At 35.5% G+C, this 22,007-nt stretch overlaps 1 pseudogene; it reads right to left on the reverse strand.

The window, feature by feature from the left end:
• Window positions 1–461: 461 nt before the first annotated feature.
• Window positions 462–22,007, reverse strand: part of LOC131045675 (peroxidase P7-like) — a 31,787-nt pseudogene continuing 10,241 nt past the window's right edge.

Consider the following 22,007-nt stretch of genomic DNA (forward strand, 5'->3'; position numbering starts at 1 on the left):
ACTTTCTGCTAATAGAATTCTGACATATTTAATTCTAGCTTTTAATACATTTAAATTTAAGATCAATTAACTACCAGTATTGTGAATAAATATTTATATTAACATTTATAAAAAATAATAAATTTTGAGATGTATAAATATTCTAAGAGAATTTAATGCTCTCCGATGCGATTCTATAGTTATTTCTGTTTTTGGAGCATTAGATCCATCATCGCATTAGCCATAATTTTCGAATTCTATTTTAAGTTTTCAGCCGTAGGCATTCAAGTACTATCTGAATATATTTTACCACTCGCAAATCTGTATGCATTAATTTTGACGCACGAACAATGAGAACTTTGTGCTCAATATTTAATATCTGATAAAAAATTACCACAATCCATATCTATTAAAGTGAATCATGAATACTACAGCAAATATAAGCATATAATACCAAAAAACTCGTCCATGTGTTATGGCTATCAATTGGCCTTACTACAGTTCTTTCGGATCTGTCCATTGCTACCAGTTAGGGGACTGATGTTTCCCATTTTGATGGCAGAAGCGAAATCTGTGAAGAATGTGTTCTGATTGCTACTATATGTAGTCACCTGAGAATCAGCAGAACCTCCATTAAAAAGCTGCTGATCAGAGTGTAGAAGTCCTTTCTGGCTTCTCAGATTTTTGTAATAGTTGTTGTCAAAGGTCGTGGGAGTCTGAAGATCTAACGGTGAAAGGTTGTTATCCCCACTGCTGCTTGGACAGTTTGATTTGAGAGAAGCGGCGAATATAGAATCTATGTTGGACTCGTTGTAGAAGCGAGCTCTGAAATTAGTGCAGCGAGCCTGACCAATAGTGTGACCACCTGAATGTAAAAAGAGAAGTGAGTTGCTATAGCTTCTACGTAGTAATAAGCGTACAATGATTAGCAGATTGGAAAATAAGTTACCAGAAAGCGCCATCATGTCCTTGGTAGAAAGACCCTGAGCGCTAAATGAAGAGATTATTGCGCTGAGGTTTGATGTGGGAGCAGGAATATTGCTATTTGCACCGCTAAGGCTTGCAGTTGTCGAGTCTCTTCTTCCCTTCTGCACGTCCATGTTGGCCCTCCAAGCTACAAAGTAAAAATTAATTAATTAGCATAACAAACTATAGAAATTTATACGAGTCTTTCATATTTTTCACAACAATAGGTAAAGATTTAGGGATTACTTCGACAACTGAATCACGAGTAGCAATGGCCAAAATGTCGGCGCAAGACACAACACCACTGCAAACAGTCTCTACGTTGGTCTTAATGGTGTCTATCACGTCGAATCCTCTGACTGAGTTAGCATTGGGCAATGCAGTCTTTTCTCCTGTTAAAGTCGACGAGTCGTCCAACAGAATAGACCCATCGCAGCCCTGCAATATCAGCATGTCTTCAACTATTAAAGGGTTGAAAAACACCATTGTAATGCTTCATAGTCGAGAAAATCTTTTGTAAAAACAAGAATAAAACGAGTGGAAAGTAACAATGTAAAAACACCATAAACGTTCATAACAAAGAGCTGGAAATTCTTACGTAACAAAGCAGTCATGGAAATGAAGACGCAGAAGGGATGCTCCCATTCGTTTCTCGTTAGCGACGGCCTGTTTCACTGCAGACTTAACAGTCGACAACAGATTAGGACATGACGAACTGTAAAATGTTGAGCTAAGCTGACCATTTACAATCGTCGAACATAACGCCAAACCAATCCAGGCAAGAAATGAGTAAGTGCGACTCATCGTTGCAAACTGAGACTTCTTTCTCAGGGGAAAAATCTATGCAACCTAATCGAAAGCTCGTCGACTAAGTGTAGTCGAATGTCTAAGCAATCAAATCTATGTATTGTGGAGTAGAGATTGACAACCTTTTGTAATAGAACATAACCAAAGTTTACACGTAACGACACACGCGGAAATTTCATAATTTTTTTATTTTTTCTGGCCCTAACAGGCGGAACTGACTTGTTCACATGTATTAAAAGGCTCTGTACCCCACGCGCTAAGCCGACCACATGTTAACGATGGAGTACAGTGAATAATTTGAAATTGGCAAATAACAAAGTCAATATATTTTCGTACTACATTGAAATAATATACCAAAACATTAAATTTCGTAGCTGATTCTATCTCCACGAGGATTGTTCTAGTCGCTGTATTAAATTAAATTTTTGACGTGAAGATTAATCACCAGAAAACTTCGATTACTGAGTCAAAAGTGGTCTTTAGATGCTTTTCTTCTCCTTCAGGATTTCTTTTATCTAGTTCGAAGCTCGTAGAGGCGGAATACTGATTTTTAGGGGAGATTATGCTTATGTGGATTCAAAAGAAGGGATGTTACATATTTAAAGAATAAAAGTAATATTTGAGTTTTCATTGTTCTAGAGGCTCAAACCTGGTTTTTGAGAGAAATTATGTTTATATGGTGTCAAAAATAAGGGATGTTATAGAATACAATTAATTTTTTTCTAATCTTTTCTCTAAAAATATTAAAAGTTATTTAAAATATTTTAATTGCTATAAATTAAGAAGGTTCATTATTTTCATTTTTAAGAAATATTTATTTAAATAAATAATTGTAGGAATAAAAGTAGTTGAGTTGATTAAGAAAACAAGCATAGAGCCTTGGCCCCCACTTCCCCTCTCCCCCCCTCCTCTAGTTGGCTGAAATTGAAATTCAAAAGTTCTTCTAAGGGAAATCCAGGTCGAGCAGGCGGGGGTGGAGTGATTCATGGGTAATTTGGTCCTAGCCTATGTGACCAACTTGGGGACAAAAACTTCTAGTGTGGCATAGGTGGTAGCGGCCTATTATGGTTTAGTTATTATGGAAGATAGAGGGTATAGTCAAATCATCATAGAAGGTGATTCAAAATACACTATTTTAATGCTTAGAAATGAAGCCAAACTTGATTGGAAATGTGATCACCTTATTGCCAAGTATAGGGATCTCACACATAGGATGAGCGATGTCAGTTTTAGGAATATAAAAAGAGAAGGGAATAAAGTTGTCAATAGGCTAGCATCTTTGGGCCCATTTTTCAATGGTTTGAAAAAATGGATGGGTGTTTATGATATCCTAGATATGGTTCATGTCATTATCTTTAATGACATAAAGACTCATGATGAAGTATAATCAAAAGATTGCCTATTTTGTTTGCATCACCACCCTTTATGCCAGTCATTTAATGTATACGTGGCAGATGTCTCATTCAAATTGCAATCAGACTTTTCCCAACCCGTCTAAGTGTTGTCTTTTTCATACTACTAGTTTTTGTTTCTCCCCAATGGTTTTCACCACTAGGTTCTCTATGATCGCTAACCTCATTCAAATTGAACATAATAGTTGATGTAAAGCTCTAGTTGAAAATTGTTAAGGGTAACCTAGCAAATTATGTTGAAGGAATGCAAGGCTTTGATCTTGATCTCTCTGAAAAATTTGCTCATTTGTGGGAGAAGGGTGAGGTGAAAATCGGGGGAGTTGCCTTTAAAGTCTCTTTGGACATGATAGCTACTATTATTGGGTTATCATTGAAAGGAAATACTTTTCCTAAGAAGCTAAAAGGGTCTTACAAAGATGAACTTAAGAGATTTTTCAAGCCTAAAGAAGGGGTTTCAAGACTATAAAGTGGTTATAATAGAGAAGACCTAATAGTGATATAGAAGGGTGAAACCCTATTGTTGATGAAATATGTCACATTGGAAGGAAGGTTTAAAGGACTCCATACCCAGCTCTTCCCAGTGCTAAATAATCTAAGGTACAATGTATGTTCTTCGCTAATGCAAACAGTTACTAAGGCTAAATCTAAAAATTCTCTTCCTCTTCATCAATGGCTAATTCTAAGGCTTTACAAAATCCACTTAGCTTAATCCCCACCCACTGGGGCCCCATTGATTTTGCCTAGTCCTTTGTCAGATTCAAATTTATTAATGGAGCTTCCTAATCCAATGTTGTTTCTTCAACTAAACCCAAGCTTGTTCCTACTAGTTTCAACCCTAACAAAGGGGCAAAACAAAAAATTATCCTAACCCCACCTTCTAAAGATGTGGAGTTGGTGGAATATAATGAGGAGAAGGCTTTGGAGTAATTTGAGTCCTCCTTGGCCTCTAAGTTTGACTTGTCTCTTGTTGCCTTAGAGGAGGTTGCCCCATTCCCACCTGGATAAGATGTTTCTATCCCGAATCCCAGCTCCCATAATTTGGAAGTAAAAGTGTCTAAGTTGGAAGAGAATGGGTGATAGGAAATGGTTATTAAATTGTTACTTATAGTATGATGTTGCTATAAGAAAGATAAACATGCTTGAAGTAGTGGCAAAAGTGAGGGCTAGGGATGACAAATGGGTGATGGAGGAAAATGATGATCTTAATGGGAAGTTGTCTTCGAGGGCTGAGAGAAATACACCGATGGAGTTGAAGGAGAGGTAGGAGGTCCTTCAGAGAAAAGTTGAGGAAATGTCTAGGCTGAGCCAGGAGATGGCTTCGAAGAGTTCAACCTCCTTTCTTCCTATTAAGGATAAAATTGAACATAGAAAGGTGAAACGGAAAAGCTTCACAAAGTCTCCCTTTGCAATAGTGAATCCCCCTACCTCATTGGTCAAGGCTACCCCAAATTCTAGCGCTCTGGTCTCTGCAAAATACTTTAACAAAAAGATTTATTTTTTTGATGATAATGAGAGTTTTGTATGCCAGTTGAAGAAAGCCTTGTATAGTTTGAAGCAATCGCCCAGAGCATGGTATTCCTGGTTGGATAAATACTTGAGCAAGGATTCCATAAAGGGAATGCAAATAGTAACTTGTATGTCAAGGTAAATGGAGATCTCATGATTATAGTGGTTGTATATGTGGATGATATTATCTTTGGTGGCGACAAGGACATCATGTACAAAGAATTTGAAGATCAAATGAAGACAAAATTTGAGATGTCTATGTTAGGTGAGTTGTCTTATTTTATTGGTTTGCAGATCTCACAACAGGCAAAAGGAATTTTTATCTCCCAAACCAAGTATGTGAAAGACATGCTGAAGAAATTTCAAATGGAGGACAACAAACCAGTAAGTACTCCCATGGTTACTGATTGTAAGTTGAGAAAACTAGTTGAGTCACCGGAAGTTGAACAAACACTGTATAGGTCTATGATTGGTAGTCTATTATATTTAACAACATCTAGACCAGATATTGTACAAGTTGTTTGCATGGTAGCAAGATTCCAAGCTGCTCCTAAAAAGTCTCACCTAAATGCAGTCAGAAGAATTTTTAGGTGTCTGGAAGGAACTACCAGCTATGGCCTATGGTATCCAAAGAAAGGAGACTTCTCTTTGCAGGCTTATACTAATGCAAATTGGGCAGGAAGTATTGATGATTGGAAAAGTACAAGTGGAGGTGATTTCTACTTAGGAGATCAGTTAGTATCATGGCACAATAAGAAGAAAGACTCAGTGTCATTATCTACTACTGAGGCTGAATATATAGCTGTTGCTTCTACATGTTGCTCACAAGTGCTATGGATGAAGCAGACATTGAAGGAAATACATGTGGAGATACCAAATCCTATTCCAATCTGGGGTGATAACTCAAGTGCAATCAACATCTCCAAGAATCCAGTAATGCATTCAAGAACAAAACACATTGTAATCAAGTATCACTTCTTGAGGGAGAAGGTAGCAGACAAGGAGGTCATAGTTGAATATGTTCCAACTGGTGAGCAGATTGCTGACATATTTACCAAGCCACTTCCTTTAGGTCCATTTGAGTACTTAAGAAAAAAGATGGGAGTTGTCCCACCATTCAACAACACTTAAATGTGCATGAGAATGTATTATTCCAGGGGAGTCAATCTTTGTTACTCTCTTATGACTCTTGAATCATGAAGCATTGACACAAGGGGAGATTGTGTCCTAACCGGGTGTAGCCAAGGGAGAGATTATTGGTGTCAGGCTAAGGTTCCCTTTCCCATTGCTGTCAAAGGTGGAGAGAAAATGGAATAGACAATGTTGACATCAATGGTAAAGGGGGAGATTGTTGGTATTGAGTTGTCATTGATGTCAACTGGTATTGTAGGATACCGGTAGAGGTATGTCAACCCGGTATGAAGAAGAGGAGCCGACATAAGGAAGATTAACATAAAGGCTTTGGATTCAACCCCTAGGGGACTAGTCTCACCTCAGTTCGCCCCTTCCTGGCCCCAACTTGGCAATAAAAGTAAGCCCAAGGTAAGGTAGGTTAGTTCATTGGACTGGGTCACGGGGATACCCCTGACATATTGAAAAAAAAAAAAAAATTATCGAGACTATCAGTGACATCACCTATAAGAGGTGATATGAAGTTGTGTGTTGGCATGATGAGTTGTAACTAGTATAAATGTTGGTTGTTTACTTTTGATAATGTTTGTGATAAAGAGGCAGAGTGACAAAGAGATTACAGACCACCAAAGGTGAAGTTGTGCTACCGGTGTAGTGTATACTATCGATTTAGTAGTAGGAGAAGGTCTCACTGATAAGGGCTTGTGCATGTATGAGTTTGATGAATGATAAAGTTTAAACCGACCTTGTGTCGATGAGCTGAGTGTATGTCGATGTGATGCCACATGCAACTAAGGTGGTGTGCATGCAGAGGCCGGTGAAGTTTCCATTCATATGGTTGTTGGAGTAGTTAGTCGCTATTAAATGAAATAGCCACAAATCACGGGTCGATAACAAATTGATGCGGCTTAAGGAAAAATGAATCACAGAGAAAGATCAGGGAGTTGTTGGCACTTGGATTGAAGCAAGGAAATCAGATTGCAAGAGGACCTCAAGAAGGAAACAGTTGGGTCATAAATGAGTCGACAGATTTCAAGGCCAGAAATCATGGTCGTGTTTGCTATTTTTGGCAAACATACTTTGGAAAGATGAAAAATGCATGGTGGCTTACTCCTTCAATGCAGGTTTGTGATCCAAGGCTGATCGGATTAGATTGGATGCAGATTTGGTCGAGAGAGGTAAACCCTAGCCATCCTCTATTTGAATTAGTTTTTTGGCAGGAAAGCTTCAGTTTAAAATATGGCAACCTAAGACAGATAGAGTTGCTGCTACTAAAGGGTAAAGAAGAGAGTGAAATTGTTATCTAAGAGTCAAAGAGAAAAACACTTGAAGTGTTTGTGAGTGAAGATTGTACTGGTAAGGAGAAGCAAGGTAAACTAGTGTAAGGAACAAATTGCCAGAGTGAGCATAGAATGTAGAGGTGACAAACTGAAAGAAGCAGTACTTGATAGAGAGTGACCAAGTGCAATTTGATTTCAGTAGAAGAGAGGGAAAGAAAATTAAGGAGAGTTAGAAATAGAAGGAATGCTAAGTTGCAATGTGTGTTGAGTTGATATAAATCGGTAAGATAAAAACTGACAGTGCAAAGTTTTGAAAGGTTGCAAAAGTTCATTTGCAGCAAGGATCCAAATTGTTTATTTGAGTTTTTCATATTGTTGAGTGCAGGGGTTGTAGCTTATAAATTTTGTAGGGGTTGGTGCTCCTTTGAGTTGATGCTCATAAGTCAGGGGTTGGTGCTCCTTGGGTTGGTGCCCTAAAATTTGTAATCAGATCTTTTCATTGTGAGGTTGGATTGGAGCAAAAGATCTCTAGCAGCTATTCTCACCGAGGTTTTTCCCACATTGGGTTTTCCTTGTACATTTGGTGTTATGTGTTGCATCTTCATGTGTGTGATGTATTAATCCTTTAGTTATTTTTCCTACACACTCTGTTTACTTTTCTTTGGTAATCGGTCTGCATCTTGTGTATCTCATATTGAACCAGTATAGCTCTGATTAAGTAAAAAATGTTCAAATCACTGATTCACCCCCCTCTTAGTGATCCATTGTGTCCAACAACTGAATTAGATGAGGAAGCAGAGAAAGTGAAGAAGAAAGGTAAGTTTTTCAAAGTAATCAAGAAACCTCAGTCCGGTGGTAAGCAAAGAAAGAAGACTAAATCTTAACCTATTCTAACCAATAGGGCTAAGAGAGGAAGAAGGGTATTAACATAGTTTGATAAGGACCTTGAATGTGGCAAGGTAGAGGGTAAACATACCTCTATTCTTCCATTAACTATAAAAGAGCTAATTGATGAAATTGTTAAGGATGGTAATCTTAATAAAATCAATGTATAGTTTGATGATTTTCATGAAAGTTAGCAAAGAGAAGTTGAGGAAGCTATTGTGTTGCATCTGCATAACTTCGGCGTCATTAATTGAGCTAGAATGTAGTATTCCTAAAGATTTGTATAATATTCTTGATGTTAGGAGACTAACAAAAAGCAAATTAGATAAAGAAATGAAAGAGAGAGAATTGATAAACATAAGTGCTTGCATATCTCAAGAAGAAGTTGATAGACTTATGGATCTGGCCAACCGGAAGAAATTCATAAGCAAGACTAGAGTGAAAAGGCTTATGGTTGGTAGGGTTGAAAAAATGAGAAAAGAACAAAAATACATATGGAGAAAGTTTCTAAATATTAATTGGGTACCAACCAATGAAGATGAATCTTAGAAGGATGACACCTCTCATTCGGCAGACCAGACCCATTCGAACCTTGATACTACAAATAGTTAAAATCCTCTGGACATAGTGGAGATAAAAGGTGAAGAGGCTCAAGAGACCCCTAAGGATGTTACTGTACCAAGTGGTGAGACCAGTGCATAAGTAAAGGATAAAGAAGAAGTTCTTACTGAGCAACAACTAGTTGCAGGAAAAGAAGAGGCAGAGAAGGATAAGGCTCCAGAGAAGGTAGAGAAAATATTTGTCAATGTCTTAGTAGCTATGGAAATTGACTCTCCTAAGGACAAAGGGAAATCAATTCTCCCATACATATCCATTAATTTTGATAAACCTATTTATATCGGACAGATGTCCCTGACATAAAGGTTAATGGTAGCTACAACAATCTAGGCTAAGCCAGTTAGAACTTAGTAAATTCAAAGAGTGAAGACAAAAAACTTATTCAGATGTCTATTGATGTTTTTCATAAGGTGGTACCGAACATTCAACTAGATCCAAATGCTAACCCCTCTGGTAATATATTTTAGTTGATTAATAATGTAAATACCAATTTTGAATCATTGGAGAAGTCTTCTACCAAGCAGGTACTAGATAGATTTAAGGAGGTTCGTATGTAAACATTCTGGAAGATGATATAGGATTAAAGAGTGATACTAAAAAAGGGTTTGCAAACAATCTCTGAGGCACTATCTAAAAGTGTAAAGATATATAAGTCTTGTCTTATTTTGCCCAAATTTACAGTTGATATAGACAAGAATATTGGTATTTGTTAGGGTAAGCTAGCTAGAATTTCATAGTCAATTCACTCAAATGTAGCCCTAACCAACATCATATAAGGCAAGTAATGCCTCTAAATGATCAAATCGCGAGCCTTAATATAGATAGAGATGAAATTTTGAGGAGAGTTGGTGAACTTCATAACCTAATTGCCCCCCGGTTGGACACCATGCTGGGTATTAAAGTAGATTGTATGAAGGATTTGGCACAACCTGTTTCAACTAAGTTGAAGGATGTGGAGATTCATGCCTATGTTTTTAGTGCATTCATCACAATTTTGGATAACTTGAAGAATGGGTGGGATACTCACATAGGATTTTTGAAGACCATTTTTGAAGATATCTTCATGTATGTATAATGTATCAGGATATCCATGTATATAGGTTTTGAGGAGCATCCCATCTTTGGAATTGTTGTCAAAGAGGGAGAGTAGAGTGAAAATGTAAAGAAGGATGCAATTTTGTGGGTTGATAGGTTGCTACAGATTTGTTATTTTTTGATCTAAGGGTGAGCCTTAGAAATTTTGATTGGGTGTACAGGTTTCAACACTTAGTCATTTTTCATGAGTGTTTTCATCAATTCCAAAGGGGGAGATTGTTGGCAATTGACACTCATCAAGTGGATATTGATGCTTTATTAATGTTTTAGGATTGACAGTGATGGTGAAGCTAGGAAACCCTAACCTGTAAATCATGGATGAAGGGATTAGCCATCAAAGATTCAATGGAATATTTCAAATCTTTGGTGGTAGTTTCATAGGATTGCCTATGAGAAAAATCTAGTATTCTTTCATTGATGCGAAGAAAATGAGTTGTGTGTTGGATAGCATCATTTCACTTTGTAATCCAACCAACAAGTTGAGTGGGACTACTCTCAAGATTCTAGACCTATTGGATGTGGGTCAACGTGGGTGGATGACTAAGCAAGGAAGTATTGAGAAAAAATGTGTTTTAGAAGGATTCATACAACTTGACTACCATTCAATTCTAAACTTGATAGAAAAATGATCTGACAAGGTGACTTCAACAAGGGGTAAAACTGAAAGGACTTGATTTTTCCCAAAAGAAAAAAAAGATTGAGCCAAGATCATGGCACAATCAAGTCCTTTAAAAATCTTGTCAGAGCTAGTTCTATAATTACACCAAGTGTGTCATACATACTAAGAAGGGTGGCGGTTAGTGTTGGGATAAAAAAGATCCAATTTATTGTGCATGTGAAACCAAGTCTCTCATTCACCAACTATCCATTGAAAAGGCAAAATGCCATCTTTATTGAAGGCCATTTCAACCATACTAAAATCCCCACACATCACCCAAGTGGTAGGTGGCAAAGAGTCAGCTATCCACCACAAAAAACAAGACCGCTCTATAGCATCATTGGGAGCATAAACATTAATGATCCCAAAGGAATAATTGTCAACTGACATGAGGACCCACAAAAAGCACTGAGTGGGATCCAACCCATGATCGACTATAGCAGAATGCCAACATGGTGAGAGAAGAGTAAGAACACCTCCTCAGCTAGATTTGTGTTATGAGGAAAAAACCAGGCCATCTAGCCAAATCACACGACATACAGTGACTAACATGAGACCTATAATTTTAACTTCTTGAAGGAAAACAACATAAATACTAGATAATTGTATTTAATATGCCACACAGAATATTTCCTGACGAGGTCAAGAAGACCCCAAACATTCCATGATAGAAAATTAATCATTCAAAATCATGTAAATTGTCCTTGTCCTCAAGAGAGGAGTCTCTATACTGCAGAAAATATGAAGCAAGTCAAGAGACAGGGTAAGAATCACCTAGAAGAACCTTGCATTTATCACAAACTTCTTCATCATCACCACCATCCTGCCCAAAAGGACTATGAGAATGGTGCAATGAGAGAGGCTAAGAAAATATAACTAAAGCCACTTGAGGGGTACGCACCCATGTAGAGCGAGAGATCCCCTTAGCAGAACCCTTCCCCTTATCAATAGGGTTTGAAACATCTAGTTGCACATTAGCATGCACATGAGTAGAAACCGGATTAGCCTAAGTAGCAGGATGTGAAGAGGGGTGCAAAGCAATAGAAGAATCTTGCTTAGAATTATTTTTATGACCCATAGTGGTCCACCCTTCTTCAGACTTAGTGTCAAAAGGATGAGAGGGTGCAATGTCTTTAGGTGGGGACTTAGTGCGAGGTGCAACTAGAGGACAATCCATAATCTTATTATTAGAGGATTGGCATCAATAGTAGGTATTGGGAAAATTTAAAGAAAGCACACGGTGAGAAAAACATTATCTACCAACCCAAATATCAATGGTTTTCTTAAGATCCAGAGATAAATCAACTTCAATGCAAACCCTATTTTGAGGACGAGCATGAAAAAACCGATCTGACTCCATGAAAACCACCTTTCCAATGGATTGGACAATAGTCTATAGGAATGAAAAATAAGGAAGAGGAAGGCTAGGGAATTGAACCTAGACTGGGACCTTGAACTTCTCTTCATTAGAGATGACCGCACAAACCATGGCCCATTTTTTAGGACCCAAAGAGCCTTGGGGAGATTTTTAACGTCCTCAAGCCACACCCCATGAGGGGCCCAAGCTTTGTTAACCCAGTCACACAACATGCTTTCAGGTGGAACCCTCCCAAAAAAAATCCTATTATACTTTCAAGCCAATCATAGGCACTATCAAAATATTTCAATGACAAAACAACATCAGGAGTACTAGAAACAATACCTTGTGACACAATTTTGGGATGAACTTGTGAGGTCGTTTGCTTGGATGAGCCATGGTCTCCAGATGCCAAAACACCAACACCAACATCAATTGTTGGGTTTAGAATGACCAAACCCATAATAAAAAGGCTTAAATTCCTACAATAAATGTGGTATGACAAGAGAAAATACAAGATGCAAACAAACAATACAATGATAGCAAGAAAACTGAGTTACAACTATTGTATTTCTTTTTTTTAGTTTTATTAGTTTTTAGAATTTATTAACTTTAAGGTTTATATTTCTAAAATTACTATTAGTTTAGATAAATAACATTAAGATATAATTCATAAATTTAAATATTTTTTAATTTTAATTTTAAATGGTTTCACATCAATTAATAATTTTACTTTTAATGTCAATTTTTTTTAAAACTATTTCTTTTCTTACTTTTTTATGATGAATAATTTAATTTTATATTTAAAAATATGATATACAATTTAAAAACATATTATCTTTTATTTTATTTATGAAAAATATCCTCTTCACTTTTTTGAGAATCATTAATGGCGAACAAGTTCTTATTATTTTTAATAATGAATTATTTGAGTATTAATGTAGGTGTTTCAGATAAATATCTATAATAATGTTACATTACAATAATGTAGGTGTTTCAAATTCTTACCTTGGTGTCCCTTTGGATTCTAAAGGAACTTTACTTCATCCATTTTTCCAACTTTCGCAATAGGCTTTCTGTTGTTCTCAATGCTAAGTGTTTCTTTAAGAATATCTCGGATAGTAGTTGGTTCTCTTGACCTTAGCTCATACCCTAACTTAATTTAATATGCCCTCATATAAAATATCAAACACATGTGATCATACAACCTCAAATGATGTGGTATCTTATTCAGGATTTTAATAAATCTTGCATTGAATTCGACCACCATCTCATTATTATTCTTTTGAATTGTAGTTAGTTCTCCTAATTTGAATCTTGCATCAATATGGTCTCCATATTTCTCTATAAAGAATCTTTGAAATTCTTTCCATCTATTGATGTGTGCATTCAAGAAACTCTTATACCAGTCTCTTGCATCATTTGCTAATGGCTGCATAAACAACTTCATCAATACCGCTTCATGTTAAACTTCAAAGTTATCCATGACATTCATGGAGGCTTGAATATGATTGTCTCCTAATAACCAAATACTTTCTAAAAACTTTGGCAGCTCCAACCTTATATCATTATTCATTGGATTTGGGTATCCAAGGATACCAATAAAATCAAGTTGCCTATATCTATCTATATGGAGTGGGGGTCTAGCAAAGGGATCATTGCTTACAATTGGAGCAACACAAGGTTCAAGAGATGGGATATTTTATGCTACATTAGTATCATTTGGATGTGTGACCATGACCTAGGGATTTCCAACAACATTAGAATCTTATGGATTAGCAGGTGCATTCTGTTGTTGAATATGTAGATTCTGAAATTACTACAATATTTGTTAATATTGCTATTATTGTTGTAACAACTACTGGTAGAGTTGATTTTGTTGCATATTCATTTGCTGAGGTATTAGGGGTTGGGGTATTTGAGGAACTGGGGCATTCTTTGTTCTCGTAGCAACTGTAGGATTGACAATTGGGTGGTTCTACCTCATTTCAAAAGCATTTTGATTACTCATCTAAGATATTGATTGACTTGATGGTATAAATATAATGGGCATTTAAAGAGGATAATATAAAATAGGGGTAGATATACATGTGGTCATATGAGTCACATTTGAAGGCTTCATACTTACACCACCAATTAACAAATCAACAACAAGGGAGCCACTAACATTACTTAGACTAGCTTTTGGAACACTAGGCAACTGTGAAGTCTTAATACCCTCACATGATAGACTATCAAAATCTTGCAACCTTTTGAGCAATTCAACTTTTCTTATCAACATTTATTGTCTGGTATAATTTGATTCCAACTCCTCAACTCTTGGGTAATGAGTTTTCTGGTCTTTACTTTTGAAGTTGAGATCACATTTGCATCACTTAGAATTTGTTTTACCTTATCTTGGGGTGATGAGACATTCACCAAAGAAATGGTTGTTACAAGGTTATTTGTGGTAGTATTTATAAACATCCTAGCATAGAGATCTTTATCTTTCTTCTTCCTTTCTTCTAATTGGTTTCTTAATTGTCCTTTGTGTGTCTCTTCTTCAAGTTCTACTTATAACTCTTTGGCTATTTGTTCCAGTCTACCATTAAATTCCCTCACTTTATCCTCCTACTTATATTGACCCTTAAACGTGACCCTTTACGATGTTTATTATAGGATGTGATCTTGATACGGTCCCCCTCATCATCATAATAAACTTGGTCCCCATCACTATTGTAGTGATAATACCTAGTTTTTTTTAGGAATTTTAGAATAGTATTTATGCGATCTAGGGGACTATGCATTAGAAAATGACCTTTGATGACTAGACATTCATAAAGTAAATTAACTTTTCTCAACATCAAACATACCTATATTCAAAGACACTAAGGTAAAGTTACTTGAGGAAGAAATTTTCCTACCTCTATTGCCTTTAGGCTTCTAGCACTGGTTTTGAATAAAGAACTACAATCTTCTAGTTATGAAACTAGTTGAGGTAGTCTTGCACACTACCTTTCTTATTATGCACTCCCCGACAGAGTCATCATTTTTTTTGGTTCCTCCAAATGTTTCTTTAGTATAGCTAAGAATTAGCCTTCATCTATCAACAAAAAACAAAAACAATTGGCCAATTAACATGAATTGCCAATAAGGTATGCAATTCTTCTACTCTTTAGGATCTGCAAGACCCGGGCAAGTGAACCTTAGCAATAATGTTAGATGAATAAAAAATGATGATGAATATTGCTTGTAAATAGATTCCTCTTAGTAAAATTACCCAGAATATATGTGAACTTTTTTCAAAGTAGGCTTCATTCTTTGTTTGGATCATAACATTCATCTCTGAGAGTAAAATCTTCCACCGAAACACTCATTTACTAAACTAATAAAGAAAGAGTAATTTGATTTATAATTGGTTACTAAAAATGTATATAACAAGATTAGTGCATTAACTATTGGAATAGAGTCACATATTTGATAGATTTGACACAAGTATGCATTATTCTGGATACACATGCCTTACAAATGCATCCCATTTCTATAAACATACATCCTACTTATCAAGTCACCCAATCCTCCCAAAGCTACTATAATACATAATCAATATTTAGTTTCCTCCTTGAAGAAAACCCAATTAATGCATTGCACATTTATGAGAAATTCATAAAGACAATTCCATCTATCCTTGATAAATGAAATCATATAACAAAAGAAGAATAAAGTGGGAGACAATCTATGGTAATGTCTTCATTAAATCTCTATGCCTACAATAGTACAATTAACCAAAAATAGACTCTATCAAACTCAGTATACGAAGAACATTGTATATAATCATTATGTCCATAAAAAAACATTTCAAAACCCCCTGGAAATGGCAATGAATTCCCTCTTATAGAAACAAGGGAGAAACAAAGGTTTGGGTCAATTTTCCACATGTCAAGATTCAACTTTAAAACATAAGAATATACCAGGGACATCACGTGATACCAGAAGCATAAAAAAAAACAAAAAAAACTCATGAATAACAATGATTCTTCTTGAAACACTTTCTCAGTTGTTACACTTTTTGTTGAGTTGGAGAAGAGAACAAATATGATGTTGAGATGGCATTTGCAATTTATGTTGGAGATGAGATGTAAATAAAACAAAATATCTTTAATCAAAAATGACCAAGGCACTGAAATAACCTCTCATTCTACTCTTTACTTCTCTTTCAGAAAAAAATGACGACAAGCATCAAGATGAGTATTATATGCTGGGATCACTATAGAAGCATTTAATATATTCAGAATTCTAATGCTATAATCGAGCTCATACAAACTATCCATTTGCTTATGTATATTTTCTTCTAGTTTATCTGCATCATCTATGTGTTTGTCAGTTATATTATGCACTAGAAATTTTCAAATATCCATTCTCCATTTCTTCTCTATTTTATATTCCCTGTCATCATTTATGAATGATGGAGGACTACCCTACAACTAATTGAACATACATAAAGATTTTTCTACTTGTCCATGATATTTGTGATGCTCAACTAGCTGTCCATCAACTTCAAACACTGTAGTTTCTAATTCACTCAACATATTTTCCCATGGTCCCTTTTATTCATCCTTTGTAGTCTTAGAAAGCTTGTGTAGGAAATAGAGTAATTGTTTCTTTCTGGACAAATGTTTCATCAAAATCTTCAAATGAATCTCTACTTCTCATTGTCTCTGGATGAACTAAATAATCTCTTGATGTCTAGTCCACATGAACAACAAATGAGGTAGCATTCAGACAAATTTAGCCTTAACTACATTTTGAACCATCCTAAACCTGCCAAGTTTGAGTTCTTTTTTCAGTGACACAATTTCTTGTTAGACCTTGGCTAGCTATCTTTATACTTTGTCTCTCTTGTTCCTTTCAAGAATAACATCTATTTTCAGCTTTAAATTTGTGGCCTCTTCTTCCAACAAAAGGCCCTTTCCCAAAGTCAATATTAGTGCCTCTCTCAAATCATTGTTCTTAACCTTAAGTTTCACAATGATATAGTCATGCTCTTCAACTTACTGGCTTTTGATGAATTAGCTGAAAACTTTAGAGGTAGTCAAATTTCTTCATAGGAACCCTACTTTTTTCTCCTCTCTACCTTGAATTCTAATTTGAACTAAACAAATGAATCAGTATTAGGAATAGCTTCCTTAAATATCTAGTCTTTACTTTCATTGATGATATTCATGTGAACTTTGATGGCACAAACAGGCATGACATAACTTTGAACTAAAATATTAACCAAAAATCATCAATGGCCACAAGTAAAATTTGAATCTTCCTATTCAAGGGGATTACTTTTGACCTTTAATATCCCTATCACCAGCCTTACTTTTACTCCTCATTTGCTTACTAAAATCCCTTAGGCTGTCTTGGCGTGTCCCAAACTGACAGGCTTGATCCTTTTCATCTCCTGATAAAGCATTTTATCTTCACTTACTCAGAGACTCACGAAGGAGAAGGAAAGCCTCTCAGCATGTGTCAAATTACTTTTAAAGGTCACTTTGAAACCATTCTCCTCAGACATTCACCAAACTAGAAATAAGGAAGTCACCAAGCTCTAAGTACCAAATTGTTTGCACCCTGTGGCATAACTCAAGACTCAACATAAAAGATACAAAATAGCTCACTAAGTGTTTGAGTTGCAAATATTTTAAAATATTGTAGAAATAAAACCTCTGGGAACTCAGTAGAATAGGAGAAAAGGTTTCATCGAGTCATGAGCTCCCTTTTGGAACATTACAAATCTGCATCAAATGACACTTGGAATCTTGATAAGGCATATAGAACATCTCAACGTGTATCGAGGATTTTAAAGACCAGGGCCCACACAAAAACAACTCTAGGCACATGCATTAAGTTATGTCCCTAGGAAATCATATAGAAGGGGCCAAAAACCTAAGGCTCATTGAAACAAGAATGAAATAACTTATATAAGACTTGTATATTAAAATTACGAGCTGAAAGAGAAGAGCTAGGATTCAGGACAAAATTTAAATGATACAAAACCCTTGAGGTACAAATTTAAGCATATGGAAAATAGTAAATCAATTCACTGATCAAAAAGAATCCCCATAATGATTTAAACAAAATCATTCTATCACCAAATAAAAACAAAATCCCAACCTTAAGAAACTCAAAAAATAGTCCTAACAATAGCTCTATTTGGGGATAGTTAAGAAGCATGCTTAAGATGAGAAGCCAAACTCTGGGGGGAGACTAGTCCGAACTAAAACTTTAATCTAAAAGGAATATATAAAAAATGTACAACCTAAATATATTGTGTATGGAAAACAAGGCTTAAGAAAATAAGTTTTTAAGGAATTGTCCATGCACTATCAATTGTTTAACTTCATGTTCTACATTCCAAAGAAAATAAGAGCCCTCTCCATATTTATCTGTTACTTCAAATGGACCAAGCTAAATAGCCTCAAATTTACCATGTTTCCCCTTTTCCTAGTTTCTAGAATTCCACATCATAATCAAATCTCCTTGCTAGAACTTCCTCTATATAGTCCTCTTATCAAATATACATTAAATTTGTTGTTGCAACTTAGTATTCTCCTTTAAAGATTTGTTTCTCATCTCATCCAATTCAACCAGTTGTACTATCCTCTCTTCCATTGGTTCCATGATATCATCATACTCCTCATGGATGAACTTGTACATAGGGAGAAAGTTATTTAGAGGCAATCTCACCTGAGACCCATAAACTAGTTCAAAAGGAGATTTACATGTGGCCTTTTCTATATTTACCCTATCAACCCACAGTGCAAGTTTCATCTTGAAATCCCAAGCTCTCATTTTCTTCTCCAACATCCTTTTTATAATCTTCATAAGACTCTTATTAGTGGACTCATCTTTTTTATTTCCTCAGGGATGATAGGGGAATGAGTATGACATTATGAATCCATATTATTCACATAAATCCTTGAACTCTTCTAACCTGAAGCACATAGCATTGTCCATTATAAGCTCTATTGGTACACCAAACCTTGTGAGTATGTTATCTAACAAGAATTTGATTACCAGTTTACTGGTTGCTTGTTTGGTGGGAATGACCTCTATCCACTTGGTGAAATAATCAGTTACCACCAAAATCCATCTATGGCCACCACTAGACTTCTCATTCTTTTCTCCTATGAAATCTATTCTCCACTAGTAAAATAGAGCTTCTATCTATTGGAGCCTAAGAGGTAATTGAGTTTCCTAGAAAATATTTTGCAAGGTTCACATTTTCTCATATAGTTATGGGTGTGTGCAAACATAGTGGTCCAGTAATAGCCTACCCCAAGTATCTTATGAGTGATAGTATTTGATGTAAAGTATCCACCACAAACCCCTTCATGCATTTCTCTCAAAATATTTTGAGATTTCCTCTCATATAAGAAAAATAATAGGAGACCATCCCTGTTTTTTAAGAAAATATTTCCATCTTTCAGTATGTATTTTTGAGCTTGTAGAACTTTTAATGCCCCCTTTTGATTGTCACTCATCTATTCAGGACACTTAATGTTTTTTAGAAAATACACAATATTTGAGTACCAAGGTTGCCTGTCAATACTTGTTAGTGCATAATCATTTTTTACCACATTGTCTACCTAAGCAGACTCTAGGTTTGTTTCTGCCATCAGTTTTGCAAGTCCCATACCTCTGCGGTGCTTGGTGATTTGAATCTCAATATTAAATTCTTAGATTTTATTTATCTATCTGCACCTAGGACTAGTCAATTTAGATTGAGAAAATATGTGCTTCACCACTACATTGAGGATGTATGCAATAACCTTAGCACCAACAAAGCACAGTCTAAATTTTTAATTGCTTTAACTAAAGCATAGGCCTGTTTTTCAATAATATCATTTTTTAGCTTTGTCGCCTAAATAAATTTACTAAAGAAGGATATGGGCTCCTCAAAACCTTCATCATTCTTTTGCAACATAACTAAAATGATGGTATGAATTGAGGCAAAAGAAAAGATATGAAATGGCTTGTCAAAATCAAGTGACTTTAAGACTGGAGCCTCTTCGATATCTCTCTTTATGTCTATAAAGTATTACAATGCCTCTTCTATGTAGTCAAGTTTTGCACCCTCTTTAAGCATTCTAGAAATGGGCTTGACAATCTCTACAAAGTTAGAAATAAATATTCTCACAAAACTAACTTGACCAAAGAAGGATTGAATGGCCTTTACTATCTTAGGGATTGAAATTTTATCAATGGGTTTAACCCTTTCTAGATCTATCCTTACCTAATCTCTTGAAATAATGTGGCCTGACAACTTACCTTCTATCACAACAAAATTGAATTTATTTGGATTTAATGTAATACCATATTCTAAGGCTTTCACAAATATCCTCTCCAAATGTGTACAATGATCCTTAATCCTCTTGGAATAAGTTGGGAGATTATCCTAACAAACAACCATTATGATGTCAATCAAATCTACAAATGCTACATCCATAGCTCTTTGAAAATTAGGACCTACATTAGTTAGACCAAATGGAATTTTGATATACACATAGGTACCCCAAGGATTTGTAAAAGTTATCTTATACTATTTAGACTCCTTAACTTTCACTTGGTTATACCTAGAGAAACCATCCATCATACTTAAAAATTGCACCCAATAACTCTTTAGAGCATGGCTTCCATATTGGTTAGGGGATAATTATCCTTTAAAGAAGACACATTCAAGTTTATGAAGTCCAGACACAATCTTATATCCCCACTTTTCTTCCTCAGTGATACTAAATTTGATACCAAATTATAATGTCTGATTGGTTTAATTATGCCTCCATCTCTGAGCTTCATCAATTCTTCTTGCACCTTTGGGGCTAAAATAGGGTTTATTGGCCTTTGTTTTTTTCTAAAAGGATTTGCATCTAGTTTCAAGGAAATTTCATGTTGGAACAGATCTTCCCTATCTGCCTTGAGGTTATCATAAAACCATGCAAAAATATTCTTGTATTTTATTAACAATGTAATCAACACCCTCCTAATCTTAAGACTAATCTTGTTCTTGATGTATACCTTCTTTGGAGAAACATCAGTTCCTAGATTTATTTATTCCAGACCATCCTTATTCACAGAGGGCAAGTTTCAATGCATAACTATCATTTCCAAAAATACTTGCTCTAATTCAACCAACCTTTTGTAATCTTATTAGTTTTCAAATAGACAACATCATTTCCAAAATTGGTTTCTCTACCATCTTCAACTTCAAGGAAGGCATTGAAATCAATTGCTTGTGTTTCATACTAATCAATGCAGTGTAAAAACTTGAGAAGATCATCATCATCTTCAAAGACCTGCCAATTTTAAATGTTATCAGGAATAGAGGGTCTAACCTTTACCTCTATTTATGATATGCCTACTAAGGTAATGTCATTTCTTTTTAAAACAACATTAGCCAAAAAATCTACCATAATATTTTTGACCTCTCCACCCATCCGATTGCAAATGCATCAAAAATATTGATGGTATCCCAAATTGCAAACTTATATTGTTTCAACCTCTTATTCTTAGAAGAATATTTGGATGACAACTAACTCTGAGTCATTAAATTGATAACCAACATCTTTATACCATGTTTCACAGCTATACTAAGACCAAGTAGTAGTGCTTCATACTTCCCAGTGTTATTAGTACACTCAAATGACAACATGAAAGAATATTTAAAAGTTTACTCATTTGGTGCAATGAAAACCACACCAACTCTAGACCTTTCTCTACTGTAGGCACCATCAAAGAACATTTTCCATAGTCTGCTCTAGGTGCTAATAACCTCATCAATCATAGGGTCAGTATTTTGCAACATTGGCTCCACTTATTCAACTCTGAAATTGTCAATGTTAATATCACAAAAGCATACCTATTGATCAATATCTACTTCCTCCACAACTTGTTTAGATCTTTTTTCTTTATGAACCCTAATATATTGTCTACCCCCTAAAATAGTTGTGTAGCACAATTCTAGCTATACATTTCCACCCATACTAGTAGCCCATTCTCTTGACAATAACATGCCATAGTGTGGAGCAATATCTTCTATAATTACATCCATTATGTATGCAACTTCATGGCATGACGCTAGTTTTAATTCTAGACCTTTTATAACATCTATGACTGGGATTGACCTATTGTCCATTTCAAAACACTTCTCGTATGAGGTATCCACTTTTAATCCGATCTCTTTCATGACTTTTGTTGGAATTATATTAACTATTGCTCTTGAGTCTATCATACAATTTCTTAACAAATTATTATTAATCAATAAGGTTAAGTAGAAAGGATCAATT

The sequence above is a fragment of the Cryptomeria japonica genome, unplaced genomic scaffold, assembly GCF_030272615.1.
Source record: "Cryptomeria japonica unplaced genomic scaffold, Sugi_1.0 HiC_scaffold_217, whole genome shotgun sequence".
Taxonomy (NCBI): domain Eukaryota; kingdom Viridiplantae; phylum Streptophyta; class Pinopsida; order Cupressales; family Cupressaceae; genus Cryptomeria; species Cryptomeria japonica.